The 10,366-nt window shown below is 43.2% G+C and overlaps 1 pseudogene; it reads right to left on the bottom strand.

Moving 5' to 3' along the window:
* Positions 1-9,797: 9,797 nt before the first annotated feature.
* On the bottom strand, positions 9,798-9,915 carry LOC124557368 (annotated as a pseudogene).
* Between the last annotated feature and the right edge of the window lie 451 nt (positions 9,916-10,366).

The raw sequence follows: 10,366 nt of genomic DNA, 5'->3' as shown, positions 1-10,366 counted from the left end.
ACAATGGATGTCAAATTGACTCCATATTTTTAGATTTTTCAGAAGGCTTTCGATACCGTTCCTCACAAGCGTCTTCTAACCAAACTGTGTGCATATGGAATATCAATTCAGTTGTGAGACTGGATTCGTGATTTTCTCTCAGAAAGGTCACAGTTTGTAGTAATAGACGGAAAGTCATCGTGAAAAACAGAAGTAATATCCGGCGCTCCCCAAGGAAGTGTTTTAGGCCCTCTATTGTTCCTGATCTATAGTAACGACATAGGAGACAATCTGAGTAGCCCTCTTAGATTATTTGCAGATGATGCTGTCATTTACCATCTTGTAAAGTCATCATATGACCAAAATGAATTGCAAAATCATGTAGGTATGATGTCTGTGAGGTGTGAAAAGTGGCAATTAAGGCTGAATAAAGAAAAGTGTGAAGTTATTCACATGAGTACTAAAAGAAATCCGCTAAATTTCGATTACGCGATAAGTCACACAAATCTGAAGGCTGAATTCAACTAAATACTTAGGGATTACAATTATAAATAACCTAAGTTGGATCGATCACATAGATAATGTTGTGGGTAGAGCAAACCAAAGACTGCGAGTCATTGGCACAACACTTGAAAGGTACAACGGATCTACTAAAGAGACTGCTTACACTACACCTGTCCGCCCTAATCTGGGAGTATTGCTGTGCGGTGTTTGATCCGTATCAGGTGGGACTGACGAATAATATTGAAAAAGTTGAAAGTAGGTCGACTCCTTTTGTATTATGGCGAAGTAGGGCTACATAGTGCCACAGACATGATACGTGAATTGTGGCAGTCTTTAAAACAAACCATTTTTCGTTGCGACGGGATCTTCTCACGATATTTCAATCACCAGTTTTTTCCGCCGATGGCGAAAACATTCTGTTGGCACCCACCTACATAGGGAGAAATGATCATCACGATTAAATAAGAGAAATCAGGGGTCTTACTGAAAAATTTAAGTGCTCGTTTTCCCGCCCGCCGTCGAGAGTGGAGCGATAAGGGGCAGCCTGAAGATGGTTCATTGAACCCTTTGCCAGGCACTTAATTGTGAATAGCAGAGTAATCATGTAGATGTAAGTGTAGATGTAGTGCATAATATTATTATAGCTCATCAGTAATGAACTGAAGAATATGAATGATGTTTACAGTACTTCTGTTCTGAAGAGAATTTGGCTTAGCTAGATGTTAGATATTTGGCATTGGACTTTGACGTTTGGCATTACATGTTAGATGTTATGCAACATGCCTTCAGCATTCGTCATTAAAATATTCTGCATTATGTGTCATGTGTTGGGTGTTCGAAGTCAGTGTGAAGCATTCAGCACATCCCTGAGCCATGGGTCCTAATCTAGTACTATGGCTTCATGTTAGTAGTAGGGAAAAATGTCATCAGTTATGATATCGAATTGTCATGCAATTTTAGTTATGCAAATTAATTAATCGATCGAATAATTACTCCACCCCAATAATGATGCCATGGGTTTTCCCTGGGCAGCGTGTGGGACTCTTCCTACCTCCCCTTCTCTCCCCCACTTTAAATGGTGGTAAACTGAAGCTTTGGCGGGAAATTTAGATATGGTGGTAAACTCAAAAATGGTGGGAAACTCAAATTTATTTGGTGGAATATCAAATTTTGTATGTTCACCTTAAGGTTCAGAGACCAACTTCCTCTCTTTTATTCGAGTTATTTTCGAAGATAGAAGAATTGACCATACACGCATTTTCACATCGACACAGTAATGTCATTTGTTGTATAAGTCCTGTACAACACTATGGTATAGGTTATGTTTCCTTTAATTATTCTCTCATCAGGTGGAAAAATATATTTTCTTATCTGCTACAATTTGTTTCACAGGACTAGAATATTCAACTCATTTTTGGCTCATGACTAAGTGCTAACACCGTGCTCTACCTCTATCACAGGATACCTCCTCACTTTCGATATCGCTTAAAGTAAACAAATGTCTCATCACATATGAAGACTCTCAAGGTTGTAAATATGAGCTCTATACTATTTATCACATTACAAATTCGGTAGTATAGCCAATTTTACTATAACAATCATATCTCCGTGTGTAGTTGGGAAATTGAAGTTCTGTTAAAAGATATAGCAGCAATAAAGAAATGCCTGATTACCTCTCCAACTCTTCAATCATATCCGTGACACTCTCGCCCTTGTTTCCACTTGCCTAGCGGCACGTCATTGATATAAAATAGGTAGGCTAATTAGTTAAATTCATCATGAGATTCCTTTGCATGGTAACTTCTTCCAGCAGTCGTATTACCCCAGGTATCCGTTACAGAAGCCGTGACATCTCTGGAGGCTTTCCACAAGCTGGGTATTCACTTCCTCTGATACCAAAATGTGTAGTAACTGTTGTCAAACAGCTGAATATATCCAACGATAATTGCGTTCTGGCACTCAATTGTCTTTTTATGCTTGTGGAAGTAAGTCACTTAGGATTCTGATATATTGTTCCCAAACTAATCCAGCTGAGACCTGTCGGTCTATGGGGTTAGTAGAATTGTTCTTTCTCTTCTCCATCCCTGTGAAACCTCCACCATTGGGTCGCATGTGAACAGTTGCCATCGGGTCGCGAATACCCGCCCGCGTGTCAGGGCTGTACCGCTCCCATCAAATAACCCACAGGTCGCCATGCCGGACAGCTGCTAATGATTCCAGACTCGCAAATGTTGCCCTATTCTTCTCAGAAGGACTGCATGCTTACTTGTCGCTGGAATAAATAGCAGGATGTTGCAAAATATGCTTACCCTCGTCCCTGCTGCAAACCGAAATGTTCTGAGATGTGTTTCCGAAATATCCTGTAAAGGTAGATACAATGAGAAATTACAAAATAGTTGTCTACTGACCGCTACATCCCAGACGCGTACGAGTTAGTAGATCTATTTTTTCCTCAGGATACAGCCTTTAGAAGAGTTCCTATTAATGGGCAGATGATTCTAGAATTCAATTGGCAAACCCTGGATGAAAGACGATGTTCTTCTAGGGAACCGAAATCTGAAGCTGACTACCACCAACGTGCACTTCTCATAATGATCACACCGATAGGATGAAAGAATTCAGGTAGATTTTCTCCCTCACTAGTAGCACCGTATGATTGCTGTGTACACTGCCATGCATATTGTTATTCTACCGTACTAAACCAACATTAACATGTTTCGACCCATTGGCTCTCACAGAATGCTGGACATGGCATAGTGTAAGCTATGCTGCTCCCAATGTGAGATCTCAATTTCTCCTGGCGTATACAATTTTCAAACAACTTACGGGAATTCAGCCAGATAATATTAACAGCGATCATTTGCCTTGAAAATGGTGGGGTGTGCTCCCGCCGAAATATCGGTGGTATCTGTTACTATTACCTGGCGGAAGTCCCGTAAGTTGTTCGAAAATTTGCTGGTCCCACAACACACACGGTGGTTGAAATAACACACCGGTAATATCTCTTACTGGCAATTATGTGGAAGACATGGCAATAATGGGAACTGGAAGAGTTTGCATCACTGTAGAGTGTTTCTAAACAGCTGTCCGATTGTGATTACTGCTACATTTAATCTCCTCTTCGTCAGTGACTGAGTATCAGATGCCTAGGTGTTCGGTTTTAAAGAGACCAAGAGCTTTGATTCCTCATATTTCAGAGATACACATGATCACTGTTTCGGTGCTATCCATCTCTGGAAGGTGTTGCTCCCACCAAGACCTTTTGCACCTCAAATACGTTGTGTCAGTAAATCATTATGTGGTAACCAACAACGTACCAGTGGACGGATGGAATGGAAAAGACACCATCGATAATAGGTTATGTACAGATACACGCACCATAATTGATATTGCTATCGATTTCAGCAGTTTTACCTTCTACTCTAAAGGAAAACATATATTCTTTGAGATACGTGTACAGCATAGCTTTTCGGAGGTGTATAGCGCCCCTCACATTCTATTAAGTTTCAGAAATTATACTACGCTCGCATCAGACCCATAAAATGATCACAAGCAGTTTAAATGCACTTTGTGCAGAAAAACGCATATCAGCGGTGTTTGACATGTGACATTACACACCATGCTTCACTAAGTCTAGTTGAATCAGGAGAGATAGAGAAAGTATATAAGAATATTGAAACGGTAATACAGCACAAAAAGGAGACGAAAATCTAATTGTTATGGCGCACTGGAATGCAATTGTAGAGGAAGGAGTACAAGGTTACAGGAGAATATGGACTTGGTACTAGGAATGAGAGAGGAGAAAGACTAATTGGGTTCTGTAATAAATTTCATCTAGTAGTAGAGGTTACTCTGTTCAAGAATCACAAGATGAGGAGGCATACTTGGAAAAGTCCGACTGATATGATAAGATTTCAGTTAGATTACATAATTTCAGTTTGATTCCGAAATCAAATACTGGACTGTAAGGCGTGCCCAGGAGCACATACCGACTCAGATCACAATGTAGCAGTGATGAAGAGTAGGCTGAAGTTCAAGAGATTAGTCAAGACGAATCAATACGCAAGGCAGTGAGATACAGAAGCACTGAGGAATGACGAGATACGCTTGAAGTTCTCTAAGGCTATAGATATAGTAATAAGGAATAGCTCAGTAGGCAGTACAGTTGAAGAGGAATGGACATCTCTATAAAGGGCAATCACGGAAGTTGGAAAGAAAAACGAGATTACAAAGAAAGTCAGTGAAAAGAATCCATGGGTAATAGAAGAAATACTTCAGTTGATCGATGAAAGAAGGGAGTACAAGAATGTTCAGAGAAATTCAGGAATATAGAGACACAAGTCGCCGAGGGATGAAATAAGTAGGGAGTGCAAGGAAGCTAAGACAAAATGGCTGCATGAAAAATGTGAATAATTCGCAAAAGAAATGATTGTCAGAAGGACAGTCTCAGCATACAGGAAAGTCAAAACAATCGTCTGTGACATTAAAAGCAAGAGTGGTAACATTAAGAGTGCAACGGGAATTCCACTGTTAAGTGCAGAGGAGAGAGCGGATAGGTGCAGATAGTACATTGAAGGCCTCTATGAGAGGGAACATTTGTCTAATGTGATAGGAGAAGAAACAGGAGTCGATTTAAAAGAGATAGGGGATCTGGTTTTAGAATCAGAATTTAAGAGAGCTCTGGAGGACTTAAGATCAAATAAAGCAGAAGGAACGGGCATGATTCCATCAGGATTTCTAAAATCATTGGGGGAAGTGGCAACAAATCTACTATTCACGTTCGGTGTAGAATGTATGAGTCTGGCGGTATACAATCTGATTTTCGGAAAAATATCATCCATACAGTTCTGAAGACTGCAAGAGCTGACAAGTGCGAGTATTAAAAAGATAAAGGCCCAAGAGAGGCAATTCTGACTTTGCAATTGATAATGGAAGCAAGACCAAAGAAAAATCAAGACACATTCGTAGGATTTGTGGACCTGGAAAAAGCGTTCGACAATTCAAATTGGCACAAGAAGTTCGAAATTAAGAAAAAAAAATAGGGGTAAGCTTTACGGAGAGACAGGTGATATACAATATGTACAAGAGGCAAGAGGGAATAATAAGAGTGGACGACCAAGAACAAAGTACTCAGAAGGGTTAAGGAGTGGAATAAAAATACAACGTGAAAGGACAGCAAAGACCGATTCGCTGATGACGTTGCTGTCCTGAGTGAAAATGAAGTTATATGATATTCTGAATGGAATAAACGATGTAATGAGTCCAGAATATGGATTGAGAGAATGAGAACTGCGAGAAACTTAAAATTAGGATGGATGGTCACGAAGTAGATGAAGTTAAGGAATTCTGCTACCTAGGTGTCATAACCAATGACGGACGGAGCAAGAAGTTCATCAAAAGCAGACTAGCACTGGAAAAAATGGCTAGTATCAAACAGAGGTCCTAATTTCAGAAAGAAATTTGTGAGAATGTACGTCTGGAGCACAACATTGTGTGGTAGTGAAACATGAAATATGGGAAAAGCGGAACGGAAGGCAATCGAATGCTTTGAGATGTGGTGCTACAAGTGAATATTGAAACTGTATTGGACTGATAAGGTAAGGTATGAGGAGGTTCTGTGCGTAGAATCAGAGAAGAAAGGAATATGTTGAAAACACTGACAGGGACAAGAGACAAGATGGTAGGACACCTGTTTAGACATCCGGGGATGACTTCCATGGTACTAGAGGGAGCTGTTGAGGGCAAAAACTGTAGAGGGAGGCAGAAATTGGAATACATTCAGCAAACCAATTGAGGAAGTAGGTTGTAAGTGCTACTCTGAGATGAAGAGGTTGGCACAGGAGAGTAACTCATGGAGAACCGTGTCAAACAAGTCAGAAGACAGATCACCCCTCCCCCCCCCCCCCCCCCCCAAAAAAAAAAAGAGTGATGCGACTTATGACACGTAATTAGGTACAAATGTGTTTCGTTTCCAAATAATGTTGCTAAAGGAGTCCTGTGTGTAGGAGAAGGGTGGTACAGGAGCAGAGGCACATTAAGCCACTGTTCTACTATTATTATTACCCATCGTTACGCCGTCCGTGGTGGCCGAGCGGTTCTAGGCGCTTCAGTCAGGAACCACGCGACTGCTACGGTCGCAGGTTCGAATCCTGCCATGGGCATGGCTATGTGTGATGTCCTTAAGTTAGTTGGGTTTAAGTAGTTCTTAGTTCTGGGCGACTGGTGACCTCAGATGTTAAGTCCTATAGTGCTCAGAGCCATTTGAACCATTTTTGAACCCATCGTTACGTTCCTCCCAGCAGCGGCTGTTCACTTTTATCTGGCAGCAGGCTACTCCCGTGTACTTCAGTGTAGCTTGCTGTCGTATCATTATTACCCATCCTTCCCACATAGGGCTATTGGCTAGACTGGTTGGAGCACCTCCCAAGTGCTAAACTAATAGCAAAAATATCCTCTCCACATCCAGTAGTTATTCACTTGTAGATCGCCAGGATGCTACTCTCCTGTACTTTCACGATAGCTTGCTGTCCTATTATTATGTTTATGATTACCGCTACTACTACTACTACTACTACTACTACCACCACCACTACCACCACCACCACCACAACCCATCCTTCCCATATAGACCAACTGGCTAGACTTGCTGGAGCAACTATCTAGTGCTAGACTAATAGTGAGAATATCCACTCCACATCTGGCAGTTATTGATGAAACCGTATGGCGCTACTGTCTAGTGCTCAATCAATGGCAACTAAAAATCTTTAAATAAGCAGTATTCCACACTGCATAGAAAATACTTACATCCACCCTATCTTGCAGCCCAGCACAGACTGAATTCTTTTGCTACCAAATTCAACATGGGATAGGGGAAGGGAGAGGATGGGAGAAAGGAGGCGAGGATGGGCAGGGGATAGAACAGAGCAGACAGAGTGGAGTGGAGTGGAGTGGAGTGGAGTGGAGTGGAGTGGAGTGGATTGTGCGAGGGACCCATGTATCAGCTTGGGAAAAACTCATGATGTCATCATGGGTTGGGGATAATTAATTGATCAATTAATTTGCATAATTAATTTGATATCAATTTGATATTAAAAGGGCGTTCGTTTTGGCTTTGTCTTACTACTCACATTGTGGTGAGGGTATTTAAGCCATATCACCAATGACCTTGTAGCCTGCAGACAACACATGAGGCCAATTACTTTGAATTGTGATGTTATTAAATGGTTTATGAATTAAGAAAAATTGAGACAGAGGTGCGAGAAATTGAGCTGCAACAAGACTGAATGTATCAATTTCACCGAAAAACGAATGAAATACACTCCTGGAAATTGAAATAAGAACACCGTGAATTCATTGTCCCAGGAAGGGGAAACTTTATTGACACATTCCTGGGGTCAGATACATCACATGATCACACTGACAGAACCACAGGCACATAGACACAGGCAACAGAGCATGCACAATGTCGGCACTAGTACAGTGTATATCCACCTTTCGCAGCAATGCAGGCTGCTATTCTCCCATGGAGACGATCGTAGAGATGCTGGATGTAGTCCTGTGGAACGGCTTGCCATGCCATTTCCACCTGACGCCTCAGTTGGACCAGCGTTCGTGTTGGACGTGCAGACCGCGTGAGACGACGCTTCATCCAGTCCCAAACATGCTCAATGGGGGACAGATCCGGAGATCTTGCTGGCCAGGGTAGTTGACTTACACCTTCTAGAGCACGTTGGGTGGCACGGGATACATGCGGACGTGCATTGTCCTGTTGGAACAGCAAGTTCCCTTGCCGGTCTAGGAATGGTAGAACGATGGGTTCGATGACGGTTTGGATGTACCGTGCACTATTCAGTGTCCCCTCGACGATCACCAGTGGTGTACGGACAGTGTAGGAGATCGCTCCCCACACCATGATGCCGGGTGTTGGCCCTGTGTGCCTCGGTCGTATGCAGTCCTGATTGTGGCGCTCACCTGCACGGCGCCAAACACGCATACGACCATCATTGGCACCAAGGCAGAAGCGACTCTCATCGCTGAAGACGACACGTCTCCATTCGTCCCTCCATTCACGCCTATCGCGACACCACTGGAGGCGGGCTGCACGATGTTGGGGCGCGAGCGGAAGACGGCCTAACGGTGTGCGGGACCGTAGCCCAGCTTCATGGAGACGGTTGCGAATGGTCCTCGCCGATACCCCAGGAGCAACAGTGTCCCTAATTTGCTGGGAAGTGGCGGTGCGGTCCCCTACGGCACTGCGTAGGATCCTACGGTCTTGGCGTGCATCCGTGCATCGCTGCGGTCCGGTCCCAGGTCGACGGGCACGTGCACCTTCCGCCGACCACTGGCGACAACATCGATGTACTGTGGAGACCTCACGCCCCACGTGTTGAGCAATTCGGCGGTACGTCCACCCGGCCTCCCGCATGCCCACTATACGCCCTCGCTCAAAGTCCGTCAACTGCACATACGGTTCACGTCCACGCTGTCGCGGCATGCTACCAGTGTTAAAGACTGCGATGGAGCTCCGTATGCCACGGCAAACTGGCTGACACTGACTGCGGCGGTGCACAAATGCTGCGCAGCTAGCGCCATTCGACGGCCAACACCGCTGTTCCTGGTGTGTCCGCTGTGCCGTGCGTGTGATCATTGCTTGTACAGCCCTCTCGCAGTGTCCGGAGCAAGTATGGTGGGTCTGACACACCGGTGTCAATGTGTTCTTTTTTCCATTTCCAGGAGTGTAATATATCACAGATTTTATTACATGCTTGTGGTGACAAGTCACGATGTTATATGTATTGGAGCTATAAATAGCTTTTCTCATCTACCTTGCATGATGGAGCACGAAACTGTAATAGACTTCTCCATTAACACTAGCAATTAGCCAATTGTTTTTCAGAGCGCACATTAACGAGGGGATGGGGGAGAGATATTTAAAGGACCTCCTAAAACAAAATCAAAAACAATTAATTGTTGTTGGATTATCTTAGTAATATACTTCTTAAAGATTCGTTAATAGGACCCAAAACTTGAAAATATCTTTTGGCACATTCATGGCAACCACACACACTTTCATTAATGTGTACTATTGAGGCGGAGTGATAATTAATGACCAAGCACTCCCTCGTCCGGCCATGAGTGGCCTATTGGGACCATCCGACCGCCGTGTCATCCTCAGTGGAGGATGCGGATAGGAGGGGCGTGGGGTCAACACACCGCTCTCCTGGTCGTTATGATGTTATACTTGACCGAAGCCGCTACTATTTGGTCGAGTAGCTCCTCAATTGGCATCACGAAGTTGAGTGCACCCCGAAAAATGGCATCAGCACATGGTGACCTGGATGGTCACCCATCCAAGTGCCCACCCCGCCCGACAGCGCTTGACTTCGGTGATCTCACGGGAACCGGTGTATCCACTGCGGCAAGGCCATTGCCGATAATTAATGACCACCAAAACGAATTTCAAAATGCTAGTTTCGTTCATTGTTGTTTACTCTTACTATCATGATACTTTTTAAAGATATATTGATGTAAGGCCCTAAAAATGGAAATTCGGAGTGTGACATTCATAGGGAAAAGTGTTATGTACCGCTGAGACGACTAAATGTGACCCAAAAATTAGGAATGTATATGGAATCTGGTATATTCAGTGGCAATTATGCCTGTTCTTTTCCATAGTAAGTTCAATGTCTGAAATGTGTCTATAACCTTTTATCAGTAGATGCATGAGTTCTAATAAGTAATATACACAGTTTACATGTACAAATATTTTATTTAAAGGTATATATTGATTGCAGCGTTTGTGAAGTTTTACTTACAACAGAATATTATTCTGCTCGAATTTTCGTAGAGCTCTTGCATATCACGATCCGATCGCAAGTTGCGT

This window comes from Schistocerca americana, chromosome X (assembly GCF_021461395.2).
Source record: "Schistocerca americana isolate TAMUIC-IGC-003095 chromosome X, iqSchAmer2.1, whole genome shotgun sequence".
NCBI lineage: Eukaryota > Metazoa > Arthropoda > Insecta > Orthoptera > Acrididae > Schistocerca > Schistocerca americana.
This window is presented reverse-complemented; position numbering and strand designations above follow the sequence as displayed.